Consider the following 16,050-nt stretch of genomic DNA (forward strand, 5'->3'; position numbering starts at 1 on the left):
TTGAACAAATGCCAAAGAAGGCTCTTGGTCATCTTGGATTCTCTCACACCCCTTCTGAGTCTGAGAAGGAATTTGTAGGAAAATCAGTTAAATATCCAGTCAGTTTTCTCATGTATGAAATGATAATCAAAAGGTCTTCAGAGTTTTGTGAGGATTACGCCATAGTCTGACATATGTTAACATTCAGAAGAATCTGTATTCCTTGCTGTACATCTTCTCCCATCCCCTTTATAGAAGAGTGCATTTTATCTCTAGAATGATCTCTGGTCTCTGTGTGTAATTTTTCTACATTTACTCTCAACCCATCCTCTTGTGCAATGATTCGAACATACTCAGCTCTTTCTGAGTGCCCTGGTGCTCCGCACTGGTGAGTGACTGACTCCTGGCCCTAAGCCTGCTTTATGGGTGCAGTGGAGGGACTTCCCAGTTCCCTCGCCCTTCAGCTGACAATGAAGCTAGTAAACGTGGACGTGCGTCTCAGATCTCTACTGACCTTGAACGGAGGTGACTGAGATTTTTTTCTCTAGAAATGGGGGCCGCAGGGTCCTACTGTCCAGGAGCGATTTCCTGGAGAACAGTGCACCGTCCTCTTTGGCATTTGACTTTGGTAATTGACTCCACTCATGTTTTTTTTTCCCTCTGTTTCTTAGAATCTCACATCACAACAGCAGAATGAAAGCTAGAGGTCCTTGTTGCTTATCTATTTTATATATAGTAGTTAGTATCTGTAAATCTCGAACTCCCAATTTATCCCTTCCCATCCCTTTTCCCCCGTAACCATAAGATTGTTTACTATGTCTGAGTCTGTTTCTGTTTTGTAAATAATTTCATTTGTGCCTTTTTTTTTTTAAGATGTCACATATAAGTGATATCATATGGTATTTTTCTTTCTGTTTGTGGCTTACTTTACTTAGAATGACGATCTCTGAATGCCTTTTCTGTGCCATACTGTTCTCTAGGGGATGTGTTACCTACTGAATGTTTGTGGTCCCCAAATTTATGTGTTGATGATATTAGGAAGTGGGGCATTTGGGAGGCAATCAGGTTTAGATGAGGTCATGAAGGTGGGGTCCTCATAAAGCGATTAGTGTCCTTGAAACTGAGGAAGAGGCCAGAGCTCTCTCTTTCTCTGCCATAAGAGTTCTTCTTAAGTATTTTCTAAAACCAGAAAGTAGCAGTGAATGGCTGTGGGACCATTTTCCCATCACTTTGCAGATATTATTAAGATACATCTGGAAGAATTTTATATTTCATTTTTAAACACGTAATGCCTATGTTATATCAAATTTTAATGGCATTTTAAAAGACCAAAATTTACTCATCAATTTTTTTTTTCTCCAATTTTGGCTAACCATTAATTTTGAGTATAAAAGGTAAATATCTCTAGGAAATAAATCAAAACTGATCATTGTGTCTCATTACAACTGATTCAAGCCCCTGAAGCTGATAAATGATTATCAATTATGAACAACAGAACTTGTTTTAAACAACTCATTCTTCCCACCACAGTGCTAGTTTTCAGTCTTCAGTCTGCATAACCAGTATGAAACGGGCTTCTTACCAGTTGGCAAACTACTGACTTTACCCTCACTGAATAAAGGATTTCCTCTGGGATGTTTCCTCACTGATCACATGTATAAACACACAAACTCAGCTTAATTTACTTATTTATTTGGGGTACACTCTAGTGATTTTTATTTTACTCTGACACATCAAATCTCAGATAATGGGATTAAAATCTCATGAACCTTCTGATTCCATATACATGTGATTTTGAGAGTCTTCATATTGGTTAAGTTTTTAAAAAGATATTGTTATGAAATGTCATCTTTCTTTTAAGTAAGTGGTATTCAGACAAAATCTCTTCATCACTAACCGATTATAATCATGCTAATTCTTGTCATTTGTCAATTAGGTTTATTGTTTCAGATGTTTATTTATTTAAAATGTAATGATTTTTCATTTAAATTACATTTATTTGTGGTTACCTTTCATTGTAGAAAATAGTACTGCGGAAAAATTGTACAGTGATGGCATTTGTTTTATTTTTAAATGCATTTATTTAAATAGAAAAAGTGGATTAGTTAAAGTAAGTAAATAACGGTTACAACTGGTTTACAGTTATGGTTCTTTAATTATAGAATTTGGGGGTAGAGCACTTTTTCTAAGATAGAGCACTTGAAGAAACCCAATTTTTTTAAAGGAGCATCACATGGAGTTAAGGAATTTAATGGCTGAATTCCAAAGCATGAATATATGCAGTGTGGAGAACAGAAAAATAATGTAACACTTTTTCTCATGTTTGGGTTTTCAAAATCATTGCAACTTTACTTGAATAAGTGGGACTCACAGAATCCAAAGAAAACCACCTTATTCTTTCCCCACAACTGTCCTTTCTAAAAATTCTCAGTGGAAGTAGCTCTCCTGAGCTTCTTGTTTAAAATCTGAGATAAATAATCATCAGCAAGTGAAGAGTTCCCCAGTCACTTCAGTAGTTAAAATGTACAGTCTTCAAGACATGGGAGCAACCTGAATGTCCACCAACAGATGAACGGATAAAGAAGATGTGGTGGTTGGGTGGTTGGGTGTGTGTGTGTAGGAATATTACCCAGCCATGAAAAGAAATAATGCCATGTGCAGCAACATGGAAGGACCTAAAGATTATCATATGAAGTGAAGTAAGTCAGATAGAGAAAGACACATATCATATGATATCACTGATGTGTGGAATCTAAAAAAATGATACAAATGAACTTATTTACAAAACAAAAACAGACTCACAGACATAGAAAATAAACTTACGGTTACCAAAGGGGAAAGGTGGGAGGGAGAAATTTGAAGTTTGGGATTGACATATACACACTACCATATAATGAATAGATAAACAACAAGGTCCTACTGTACAATACAGGGGACCATAATCAATATCATGTTATAACCTATAATGAAAAAGAATCTGAAAAAGAATATGTGTGTGTGTGTGTGTGTGTGTATAAACTGAATCATTTTGCTGTACACTTTGCTATACAGAAAACTAATACTTTTGTACATCAACTGTACTTCAAAAAAAAAAATGAAAATGTGTTTAATTGCTCAGAAATTTAAGCATTCTTTAATTAACATAAAAACCTGATAAACAACTCAAAAGGCAAAGCCAAGTTGTAAGAAGGGTTAAATATTTGTAACATCTGTAACAAGCAGCAAGAGAAAGAAAAACAAACAGGAATAAAGAAATGGATGAAAGACATGATTGAGCAATTCATCTAAAAGAACTAGAAATGGCCCTGTGTTTATACATGAAAAACAATTGGATTCGAAAGCAAATGATTTGTGTGGTCAAGTAAATGAAAAGTGATGTGTCCTAAAATGAAAATAAGGGATGGTGGGGGAGAAGAGCTCTAAGGGTACCCGAAGGAGGAACAGTCAAGATGCGGAAGTTCCTGGGAAAGGGGAAGCTGGGATAGGACATGCAACCTTGGGCCTTCTGCACAATGAGCATGATGAGGGTTGGAGTCCAAGTTCCCAGAGGGAGTCTTTCAGTGAGAATATGTGATGAGTGTCATGCAGTCACTTAGGGGCTGCTGGTGAAACCCAGGTCCTGCAGTCTTCTGTTTGTGTCCAGGTAGAATGTAGAATAATTATGTCCATGGTGTGGTTTCACAGATGACATTGGTATAATCTTCTTGGGGCTGGAGAAATGGTCAAATGAGGAAGGCTGAATGAGAGGGTCGAACATCAAACCTTACGCTGTCCAACGTCTTTTGTCCTCACCCCTTCTTGAAACACAAGCTGAGAAAACTCCTCCAACTCCAGGGTTCTCCTGTACCTGGCATCCAGAATCTTGTTTAACTGGTTCAGAGGAAGTCCTGGAGAGGCCTCAGTGCTCAGGCCTGGGACTGACCCTGTGACAAAGGTCATCAGTGGACACCCAGGCCAGCCTGGTCTCAGCCAGCATCCCAAGACTAAACATAGAAAATCAGAGAATCAGAGAAGAATAGTTCCTTACCATGCCCTGGTTAATTTCCTTTGCTTCACTGAATACCTTTCAGCTCGCCACCCATTCAAAGATACGTGTGTTTTTTGATCGTTTGGTTGGCAGCCCGGGAAGGAACAAAATTAAGCCAACCTCTAAAAGCCTTAGGGAATAACAGTGCCCACCCAGACAGAAGAGGCTTTTATCTCTGTCCTTGATAGACTTTAAGGAGAACCATGGAATGTTCTGCCCATTGACCATCACCTAGGGCTTCCCTTTAAGAGGGAAATCCAAGGGATTGGAGATGCTTCGCTTAGACGTAGCACATTGTAGGAGGTAGAAAGAGTGCTCTGGTCCCATGCATCCAGATGTGGGCCAAACCTTCCTGCTATGAAATACCAGAGCCAAGCTTCCCAGGATGTGCTGGGAAGAGCTCAAACCGTTGGTACTCCAATCCCCCTAATCTCCCCTTCATCAGATTCTGAAACCTGCCTTCAAGCCAAAGATTATCCAAGAATTCTGGAGTAAAAAGCGAGCCAGCCTACCCACCTGCTTCTTCACCTCCAGAGCAGCTGAGTATCTGGGTGTCTCCTGAGCTCTCTTTCTCATAAGTTTTTATTGTCAGATTGGGGATATCTCTTCCTCTGAACATCTCTCTTTCTTCAAAAAATAATGTTTTATAGGCATATGAGATGCACTGTCAACAAGCAGGAGACTTTCTATGATGCTGAAATGAAGATTTCAGCCTCGTGTGCCAGCTTAGTTGTAATAGGAGGGAAATGACCAACACAAGCCATTTCTTCTTGTTCAGTAGGAGCCAGGCATCCTTAGAAGTATCTGCCTTCCTTCCAGAGCCACATACCAGCTTCACTGTCTTAAATCAAGCCCCTGACTTTCCAGCATATTTATCCTGATTTAGATTTTTTTATTTAGCTATTCTCTAAACTCACCCATTCTCCCCCTCACCCACAGCCCCTCTTTCAAAGTCATTTATTTGGAATATTTTCACTGTCAGTACTAGTGTTTCATCTCCTGCGTGCCAGTTCTGGTTTTACATACTTGGTCTGGGTTGGGTCCCATTTCTATCCCATATTATCTGGGGGTTTAGTGGATAAATTAATTCGTCCTTTTGAACCTCTTTTTTTCCTCCCATTTGCTAAATGGCAGTACTATTACTTATGTAGAAAGGTGTTTGTAAGGATAATCGAGATTGCCCATGAAAAGCTTAGCACGAAGTTGATTTTCAAGATAATACGTATGAACAACAATGACAGAAATAGTGATAATGCTTTAATTTGGAAGAGCGCTTTTTGTGCCCTCCACTCCCATCCCATTCTCTACACTCTGGGTAAGTTGAAGCCACCGTGTGGACTTTATGTAATTGTTACCTGCTCTAGTCTCCTCTCCCTTCTCTGTCTTCAAATTCTGGCAAGTCTGAGCACCAGCAGGATGGAGAACGGCTTGGATAAAGTCAGAAGGAGAGACTGAGACTAAAATCTCACCTAATCTCATATTCTGAATGATCTGAGTTGTGAATGGGACACCAGAGACCTTGCCATGTCCTCCTTTTTTTTCTTCCCCAGAAAGTGGACCTTACTGCAGAAGATGAGGGTTGGGAAAGGCTCCAGGGTGATTAACCAGGTGGCATCACCTGTGCCTGGTTTCCTCCCATCTCAGCGGAGCAGCCACTGGCCCCTAATGTAGGAAACAACCTGAACCAGAGCCTGTGAGGCTGCCGCATGCCAGGTATTGCACATCTAGACCACATATTATGGAACTATGGCAACTGAGAGATACTAGAATGACTTGCATGATTTCTGGAGCTGGAAGTGTCCGTTGGTGGTGATTGAGCCAATGAAGCTGACAGGTAAGAGTGGACTTGCCTGACATCATGGGGTGGATCGGTGGGAGAGCTGGGAGAAAAATTAAAAAGTGAAATAAAATCAGGACGTCTGGATGTTTCTATAAGACCCAGTCCCATCACGGCTGGGCTGTAGAGTTTTTTGTTTTGTTTTATAATGCTTCTGTCTCTTTTACACACTGTAGAGCTTCACTGATTTATTCTAAGTCTTCTCCAGCCCTGTCTCCTCCACAGGAATTTTTAATTACCTACCCCTTCTCTCATGCCAGTAGGTTAGCCACCATCTTGTGTTGCCTGAATACCATGTAGGGTTCCCTCACTCTCTATTCAAAATAGCTAATAAAGGACTTTTTTCAAAAGATATTTAGGTGAATAAAATTTAATCTAACTTAATATACAAAAGGAATTTAGATGAATAAAATTTAATCTAACTTAATACAGTTCTTCTGACCTAATAATGTTAAACATTAAACCAAGCAGTTTTCCTGAACCTGGTAACACAGATCCCTAGAACTCACCGGCAATTCTTTGGGCAGAGGAGACGGATAGTTCAAAGCCCTCGAGGTGAGTATGTGCCTGGAGTTTCTGAGGGGGAAGGGCGTGAAGCAGAGACTGGGATGGGAGAGGAGAAGGCGATGTGGTCTGAGATGCCTGGGGGCTAAGCCATAAAATTAGGTCTTGAGGTCATATTAAAGACTTGAGCTTTTATTCTGGGTGAGATGGGAAGCGCTGGGGGATTCTGAGCAGAGGAAAGACAAAATCTGTGTTTTATCGGGATCACCCTGGCTGGCGTGCCGTGTTGAAAACAGACCAGAGGTGGGCAGGGGCAGAAGTGGGGGCAATGGTTGGGCGGCTATTGCAGTCGTTCAAGAGAGAGACAAGGGGGGCTCAGTCCACGGCGTACCAGCATCTGAGGATCCAGGCTGGTTCAGAATAAAGCCTGGGGGGTTGGGTCAAGCACTTCTCTTCCTTTCACTTTCCCACATTCGCTCATTTTGACTCCCCAGTTATCGGTTTCCCCAGGAAGCAGAATTCATTCCCTGTGATTCATTTAAAGGGACTTTAATGCTGACCTTACGGAGGCTGTGCCCCGTTCAGGGAGCTAAGGAGAGATGGGAAGGCACCAAAGATGGGAAACAGCAGGAACCGCACCACATCCAGGGCTCAGGGTCTGAGAAGGAGACAGTATTACTGGAGTGAGTTGAGCAGGAGTCTTGGAAGAGGAGCTGCTCTGTAGTATAACTGTGAGGGAAGGAGCTTCTAATTCCATTCCAGAGGCTATGCCAATGCAGGAAGAGGATGGGGAAGAAATGCTTTGCCCGTTTCCCTCCTGTTAGCCTCTAGCCTCTAATCCTCTGAACAACTCTGTATGGCTTGCTTTATTATACCCAACTTACTGGAGATTTGAGGAGATTTTTCCCAGAGGCACCCAGTAGGCAAGTAGCCAGATTCAATCTAGAGCTCAAATCTGCTGCCTCTGAGTCCTAGGCTCTATCCCTGACTCCATATGGTCCCCCTTTCTGGGAGGAATGATGAAATGAAACTTGGCTTTGGCTCACAGGGAGGATGAACCTGAAAAGTTGAATGTAGAAGTGGGTGAGAAGACAAAGGATCTGCTCACTCCCTTTCTTCTCCTCCAGGGAGGAAAAAAGAGGTGACAGTGGGTCTAAACCCCAAGTTTGGCTTGAGCAGTGTTTTCTGCCTGATAGTGTTTCCACTGCTCTTCATGATCTTCTAGGTAACTTTCATGTCTGGAGTCACCTGGTAATAAAGGATAAAGGCTGGGATTAACTTGAGAGTTCGGTGGGGAGATGCTTTCATGAGTTTTACCTTTAAGAGTCCCACCAGGTTCTCAGGGTGACAATCAGAGAAAAATCCTCCTGTGCTTCTGGCTTATCTCAGGCACCGTCTACTCTTCTTTGTTGCTGGAGACATGGTGACTGGATAAGGTGTTGACCCTTTGGCCCTGGAGCTCTGCCTGCATATGCTACTGCGTTGCAGGCAGCTCAACTCAAACTCTCCCAGTTGAAGAATGCCACCATGTTTCACCGTGTATATCAAAGCCCGGGCTTTATGAATGAGTATTCTCAGGTTGGCAGAAATAACAGTTACAAGATGTGATGGTCACGAGACATATGGAAGATGGTATTGGTGGCAAGGGAAGAGGTGCTCAGCAAGCTGGAGCTAACTGACAAGATCGTCAGATGGGAAGAGTGAGCAGCCAACCAGACATGGAATCAGGTCTCCCCAGGTGGAGATCAGGTTAGTTGGTCATTAGAACTTATCTATTTTGATTCCTTAATTGGGAAGAAGAACAAAAGCTTACTCACATCACAGAGTTGAGTGGCTGAGCTGAGATGAAAACTCGGGCCCTCTCACACCCAGTCATGCGCCTTATCACTCAGCCACCTTGCTCCTTAGACAGTCTTCACAGCAGAAAGTTCTCGCATGTGTGATGAGTTGGGTGGCTGCTGTTTGTTCCAGTTTTCCCTCACTACCATGGACCATCTCTGCTTCCTCTCAACTCTTGCCCTTATGGTTTTAATATTCTTTTTCTAAAAAATAGAGCAAGAGTGATAACCTTATTGAATCAGACTTCATTGGCCTATCAAAATGTTCGTGTATAAAATAGACCTTAAAATTTCTCACCGCAAGAAAAAAATTCTAACTACTTGTGGTGATGAATGTTAACTAAACATTGTGGTGATCATTTCACAGTATATGCAGATATCGAATCATGTTGTGCACCTGAAACTAAAATGATGTTATATGTCAGCTATATCTCAAGAAAGAAGTAGTAAACATAGAAATCCAACCTCATAATTCATTGGTAGAGTCATTGTGCTCATGACGGAAAATAAGTTGCAATCCCTTTGCATTTGTGAAGCACCTGGAAATTTACAAAGTATATTCATGTCCTTTGTCTCATTTTATTAACAAGCACTCACACTCCCTCATCAGAGCCCGATGAGGAGGGCAGGTAGATTCCTGTGTGCTGAGACTGTGAAGAATTCTTAGGGCATACCCTCCAAATTCAAGAAGACTCAGTAACCATTTTCCCCCTGGTGTCTGGGATGAGTTGCGCAGAACCATTCTCTTCCTTGTGGGAGCTAGGCATAGTGGTGGAGGACCTTATGGATGAAGAGGGGGCTCTTTAAAGACTCTCTAGTTTCAAATCTAGACTTGGTACTTTTTTGCTGTGTGATCCTAGCTTTGTGTCCTGACTTCTCTGAGCTTCAGCTATAATTTGGACTAATAATATTGTCCTTGTAGAGTTGTTGTGAGGATTAAAGATTTTTATATAAAGCATCTTGTCCTGTGCCTTGCTCAGAATAGCCCTTCAATTAGCAGCAGCTCTTCCCAGATTTGGGTACCCACCAGGGTCAGTTTCTCTGTGTGACTGCACTAGCACATTCAGGGGCAGAGGCCCTGCTTCAGTCTCCTTAGCAAAAAGTAAAAGAACAAAAACAAAAACAAAGTTTGTATAGCTCCAGGGCCATAGTTTTAAGTCATCCACTATTTTATTAAAACAAATCATAATGTATGACTGTTGTAGCATTTGTTTGGATTACTATACACGCGCACACACACACACGCACACACACACAGTATACTATAGGAAGCTTGGGATAGCTAATCATTCTGGGTTCAGAATGCAGAGGAAATGACACTGTGAGAAATATCATATCAAGCCACTGAAGTTGGTTTTGGAGAAATGGTAAGGTGTTTTGATTTGGCTGTCTGTGGAATTAATTTTTTCCTGCTTTAGAGTCACAAGATCAAGTCCAGTGTACCAAAAACATGCCTTTATGACTCTTGATAAAACGGAAGTGTTGTGGAAATTACTTGCCAGAGACAGTTGGTGATTATTATTTTCTGTGAAACTCGATGCTCTAAGGAAGTGAGATTAGATTTCCCTGAAATTGTAAGCCTTTAGAATTAGTCTTATGGAAAACAAAACAAAACAATGCTTTTGTTTCCTTTAAAACATATTTCTTTGTTCAGTTTGAGTGATTTGATTGGTCTGAAAGACAGTCTCCAAGAAGTTCAGATAAAAACCTAATTTACTTAGTTGGCAAAATGATTGCAGAGCAGTAAATAGGCAGAGCTGAGTGAGCTGATACTGGTGAAGAAGGGAAGAATGTGCAGGTGTAAACATTGCTTTGATATTGACATGGGTTAGTTGGGCTGTTGTCACTAAACAGACCCTGTCCTTAGGGGTCTCTGACATATATTTTACGTATTAGTATGTATAGGTACAAGTGTCTGAGGTTAGATGTTAAGCACTCAAAGAGTGATTTCTTAAGAGTAGTACCTTTCTTTGCTATATGAACCATTTTGTTCCTAATTCTAGTGGAAGCCCGTACAGGAAAATGTACTATATGTTTGTGCTATTAATTTGGAATCATGGAGGACCTGGGAAAAAATCTTTTATTAAAAGATAGCAAGGGGAAGGATGTAGCTCAAGTGTTAGAGCGCATGCTTAGCATGCACAAGGTCCTAGGTTCAATACCCGGTACCTCCTCTAAAAATAAATTAAGAGATAAACCTAATTACCTCCCTCCCCCCAAGAAAAATAAATAAATTTTTAAAAAGAGATAGCAAAATAATATCCTTCCTAGATTAAAAATAATGAAGAGCAACGCTTAAGCATGTTTTCTCAACTTTTGACCCCTATTTCCCAGTATATTTGTTTTCACATTTTTCCTCTGCTGTAATCTCTAATACCAGGTGTCTGAGGCTTTACCCTTGTCTTTTGCTGAGGTTAGAATACAGTTTTCTCTGATAATGTATCTCAACTCACTCCTGATGTATCACCTACATCCAGTTCCTCCATTTGACTCTGTTTTACCCACCCCAAAATATTCAACAGAAATACCCCTGTATGGTATCAGGGTCTGCTGAATACTGAAATCAGAAAAATAAGTCAGATACACTCCCACCTTCAGAGATACAATAAATGGGTAAGACAAGCAGATACATAAGAATAAAATTTTGAATGGTGGCTAATCTTGGTGGATTAAGTACATCTATTTCTGTTCCCTCATGAAACCCAACGAAAATGACAGTTAGGGGTAGGAAGATAGTCATAAATCCGTAAATCCAAAAAATAATATGAGAAAATGGCGTCACTTTTTTTTTTTTTTTTCAGTATTGGTAAGCAGATGGTTGAGTAGTAAGTGACTTAGCAGCCTACAGAAAATATAAATCTGACTGGTGGAGCTGGAATCCTGGAGAAAGGCTAATCCTCTTTGCAGAACTGCTATAAGCCTCGAAAATTGGAAATGCCTCCAGTGGCATGTGGTATTTGGTGGACGTGGTATTGAGCTGGTTCTGTCTAAGAAGCTAGTGAACGGTAAACTAAGTGAATTCACAAAGAATAGTGAATTAAGGTCTCAACAGGCCTAGAGGGTAACCAGTTCTAACTGGAACAGGAGAATACAGGGCTCCAGGAGGAATGTCTCTAGAAAATAAATAAATAAAACTGATCAATTATCCTATGAGTCTGTAGACATTGAGAGCTCTATGCTTATGGCAGAGTATCTGGGAATTAACTAGTTTTAGGCATACAGAAAATAAAGCATGCAGAACATGAATCAGTTATGAACGGGATAAGGCAGTAAAATTTACCCTTTGTTCAGAATAAAGAGATTGGATGCAATGACAGCACCTTTCTGTGCTTTATCCCTGTAGGGAAAAGACAGGTGCATTTTTGTTCGTATGTGGGATGGGTACGTTGTATTAGATGCACAGCCTTTTAAAAAGGATAGATAAATGACAGATAGATGAAGATTTGGTTAGATAGTTGTAGGTCTGTGAACTGGATATCGGAGGAATGAAACAGTAAATATGGCTTTTGCTTGGACAGCATCTTTTCTAATTTTTCCGGAAATGTATTCAGATTTTTTCCTTTGAGAAATACCGCTCCATTGTTGCAAGTGGACCATTAGAATACTTGTGTTTGTTCCTTCATGTTGGAGTCATGTAGTTTTTGAGTTCTGGTTGTTACGTTTTATATTTTACATGAAAAATCTCTCAGGCTTAAATGTCCCGTTGCTTTCTCTGTTTAGGGCTATTTCATGTTTTTCTCTTTGTTTCATATTAGTTTTTTGTTTTGCTGGATTATATACTTTAATAATTCCAAGAAGCTCTGAGGTGGCTTTCTGTGTCCAGCTATTTCTTAGATAGTACTTATTTTGCCCTCACTTTTGAGTGTGAATCTTTTTGTAGGACTTCTCAGAAGTTCTCAGTATGTTAAATGTTCATTGTGTCCTTCCAGAAGGTAGTGAAGTTTCTGGTGCCTTCTAAACTTAATGGTGCGTGGAATCTACCCATTCTGGTTTTGCCCCCAGAGTATCTCAGGGGACTAGTTTTCAATGGAAACACTTTGGGAAATACCAGAATAACCCATTTTGGAACCAAGGGATTGTAGTAGAAATGACCTTTGCCATCTGGTTGGGCTTGGCCAATGGCAGGAATTGGAAAGTAGAAGGAAAGACCAGAGAATTTGAATAGCCAGAGGCAACTCACCATCTCTTGGGATTTTCCTTTACTGCTTTAAAACAATAAGGAAACTCAGAGAAGTGAGTGCTTTTTATTTAAAAGCATTTGTTGATCCTGGTGGGTGTGCAGTGGTATCTAACTGTGGTTTTAATTTTCATTTTCTTGATTGCTGATGAAATTAAACATGTTTTCATGTCTTTTTTGGCCATTTGGATATTCTCTTTTTGTGAAGTGCCTGGACAAATCTCTTGAACAATTTTCTGCTGAGCAGTCTCTTTTTTACTTAATATTTGTGAAAATTCTTTATATGTTCTGGATATATACTCTCTCTTGATTATATGTATTAAAAATGCCATTTAATACTCTGTGGGTTGTCAATTTTTGCTTTATATATTTAGCAGTTCTGTTATTATGTGTATACACATTGAAAATTATTACATCTTCCTGGAGATTTGACTATTTTTGTAGTTATGTAATGTTTTTCTTTTATACCAGTAATACTTTCTGCTCTAAGGTCAACTTTGTCTGGTATTAATTAGCTTTTGGTTTAGAGTTTGCCTGATATATCTTTTCTCACTATTTTACTAAAAGTGTTTTTGTATCTATTAAGAGTTGCCTCTTTTAAATAAGTAGTTAGGTTTCAACTTTTTTTATCTAGTTTGAAATCTTTGCCATTTATTACACATAATGTATTTACTCATATATTTGGAATCAAATCTACCATACTACTAGTGGCTTTCCTGGAAGAAATAAACGTTCTGATTCTTACTATAAATCTGATAAATCATGTATTACATGCTGTGATTTTTAGGATTGTAAGTAGACATGTAATAAAGACTGTATAATTACCAGACTAATTGAAGGGAGAAATCTAATTATAAAAAATACTCAATTACTTGAAAATAATGCACGATAGGGGAGATAAAATAATATAGAGCAGTTGCAAAAAAAATAGAAAACATATTTTGTTTGTTCATTTGCTTGTTTTCTCCCCCTCTATTTTATAGTATTGGTTTCACTAAATGTTTTGTGTCTATTCACACTTTCATTTGGTAGCTGCTTTTTTCATGTCATGGATGTACACTCTGCTTGGCGTAACCTACACCTGGTGATTGTGAAAGAGGAGTAGGCACTAAACCAGGTGGTATGTGCAGGTTGGTTGTGATGTAGGTGGGAGAGAGCACCTTGCTTCTCCAGACCCAGGTGCCCTCCATGCCTCCATCATCAGAATCCTGGCTCTAGAGGGTGTACTCAGGGCTTTTATTTGGGGGCCAATTCTATAATACCCTTCTCTCTACTTTTTCTTTTTTCCCCTGTTATTTTGAAGGTTTGAATGTATTCCTGCCTCTGTTCTCCTTCTTATCAGATCTAGCACACCCATCCTCTGTATGTGCCTGGAGAAGAGCTGTAGTGTGGCTTGGACAACAGTTCTGAAACCTTGGCTTTAGGGATAAACCACGTTGTTGTGTGGTGCCCGGGACCAGCTGACCCAGCCATTTCCAACATAACTTTAAAAATCAAATACCAAAACAACTTCCCCAGGTTCTGCCCTGCTCCCCTGTTATTTATAGCTTTGGGCACCGAATTTGGACTCTTTCTGAATTTACTCTTAGTTCTATAGTTTTCTTTTATGCTTACTTTAGGGTAGGGCAGTTCTATTCATGCATTTATATTATTCTCCATGTTTCCATAATTCCTCAAAATCACTTGTCAACTAATGATGTCTTTAACCTTTCAGTCATTTCATGCAATTTGGAGTGGGAGGGGAGATTGACACTTGTCCTTAGTTTACCATCTGTCTCTTGTGAAGTCATGAAACTCTCTGTAGCCTTTGGCTTCTGGGATGCCACACTTTCCTAGTCTTCCTGCTTCCTTCTGTAGCTCTCTTTTTATATTCCTCTGGGAACTCCTACTTCTGCTAATACTGGTTTTATCTTCTCTCAAAGGGTTTGATCTTATCTGCCTCCACCTTCAACCTGGGTGATCTCATTCCTCTGTATGTGATAATTGCCTGGATTCACCTCTGTAGTCAAGCTCCAGCCAGTAATCTAGTTCCTATCAACCCTGTCTGAAGATCCTGACACAATTTAAACTAAATATGCTCAAAATTTTGCTAATGGAACCTATACTGTTTCTGTTCATGTGTGTCGCCTTAGTGAATGGTCCTATCACTCATTCAATTCCCTGAACCGAATCTGAGTGTCATCCTTTCCTGTTTTTCCTCCTTATCCTACACATCCATTCTACCACCAAGGACTGCCATTTCTACTCCCCAAGCATCTTTCAAGCCCTTTTGCTTCTGTCCACATTAATTAGCACCAGCAGTGGTTCAGGTAGCCATCATTTGTTCCCTAGGTAACTGGTGCTTCCATGAGTCTAACTCTGTTACTTCAGCATTGTTCCTTCCTATCATTTCTCTGTATGGAGACCAGGATAATACTTTTGAAATACTTTTTTTTTTCCATTTTGAGAATGATAATTCCAAAGGATTCCAGATAACATAATCTTTCAGATTAGGCAAAACTGGATTTCAATCTCACCTACACCAACTCAGTGAACATCTCTGAGCTTTAGTTTCATTTCCTGTGAAAACCAAAGTAGACGTACATCTAAAGCATATCTGACCTGTAGTAAACATTCAATCAATTTTAAGTATGGATATAGTTACAGTCATTAACTTGACAACTTTTTATAAATTCCCATCACTCAGATGGAAACGTCCTGAAGGTGATGTAAATTCAGGGGAATTATCTGGCCAGTCTCGCTCTCTGCTCCTGGTCCATTTCAGTGACTATGATGCTCTTTCAGTTTCTTGGATACACCATGATCCCTCCAGCCCTTTGGTTTTTCTTCATGCTGATGCCTCTGTCTGCAATATTCTTCATCCCCTAATTATCCTTCATTTGTCCCCTGCTCATTCGTCAGGTCCCCAGTTAAATGCCCCCTCCTCCAGGAAGTCTCCTCTGCATATCCAAGACTGGATTAATTGCTCCTCCCATGAGCTCTCTTACAGCACTCTAGTTTGCAGGGAACTGACTGCTAGATGTAATCGGTTGTGACGCCATCCTGCATGAGGATGGCATATTCACTTGTCTGTATACCCAGCAGTCTATACACTGTGTATATATACTATGTATAAGTCTGTATACCCTTCTTGGGAGCAGGGACCGTGTCTATATTTTTTCACTATTTTATACACAGCACATAGCAGCGCACTGTTTGGCTCAAAATATTTTTCCTCAAATAAAATGTTGAGTGAATGACAACTGAACACCACTTTGCTTTCCTTCACTATATAAATTAAATGTTGATTTCATGTTACGAATGAGGAATTTTAGGTCCAGAGAAATAATAAGGTCATTCAATAAATGATTAGAATTGGGTTTGTCTGATTCAAAGTTCAGTCTCTTTCTATGATACCAGTTGCCTCTTTGATTCAGAAAGGGATCATTTTAATTATTGCTATAAAATCAACTTGTTGCCACTTTAGAGATGTTTATCCAAAATGGTGGAATTTCATGTAAATAATACATTTAAATTGTGTGTAGAATGGTAAGACCTGGTTCTCTAGGGAGATAAGAGGAACATGTGAAAATATGTGAAATTGTGAAAGGGGGCTTTTCAAGTTATTTTAAATGCCATTAAGTTCATTTGCGTATATAAAGACCTTTGAGCAGAGCCTGACACACGGTAAATCCTCAACCACTGATCT

The sequence above is a fragment of the Camelus bactrianus genome, chromosome 10, assembly GCF_048773025.1.
Source record: "Camelus bactrianus isolate YW-2024 breed Bactrian camel chromosome 10, ASM4877302v1, whole genome shotgun sequence".
NCBI lineage: Eukaryota > Metazoa > Chordata > Mammalia > Artiodactyla > Camelidae > Camelus > Camelus bactrianus.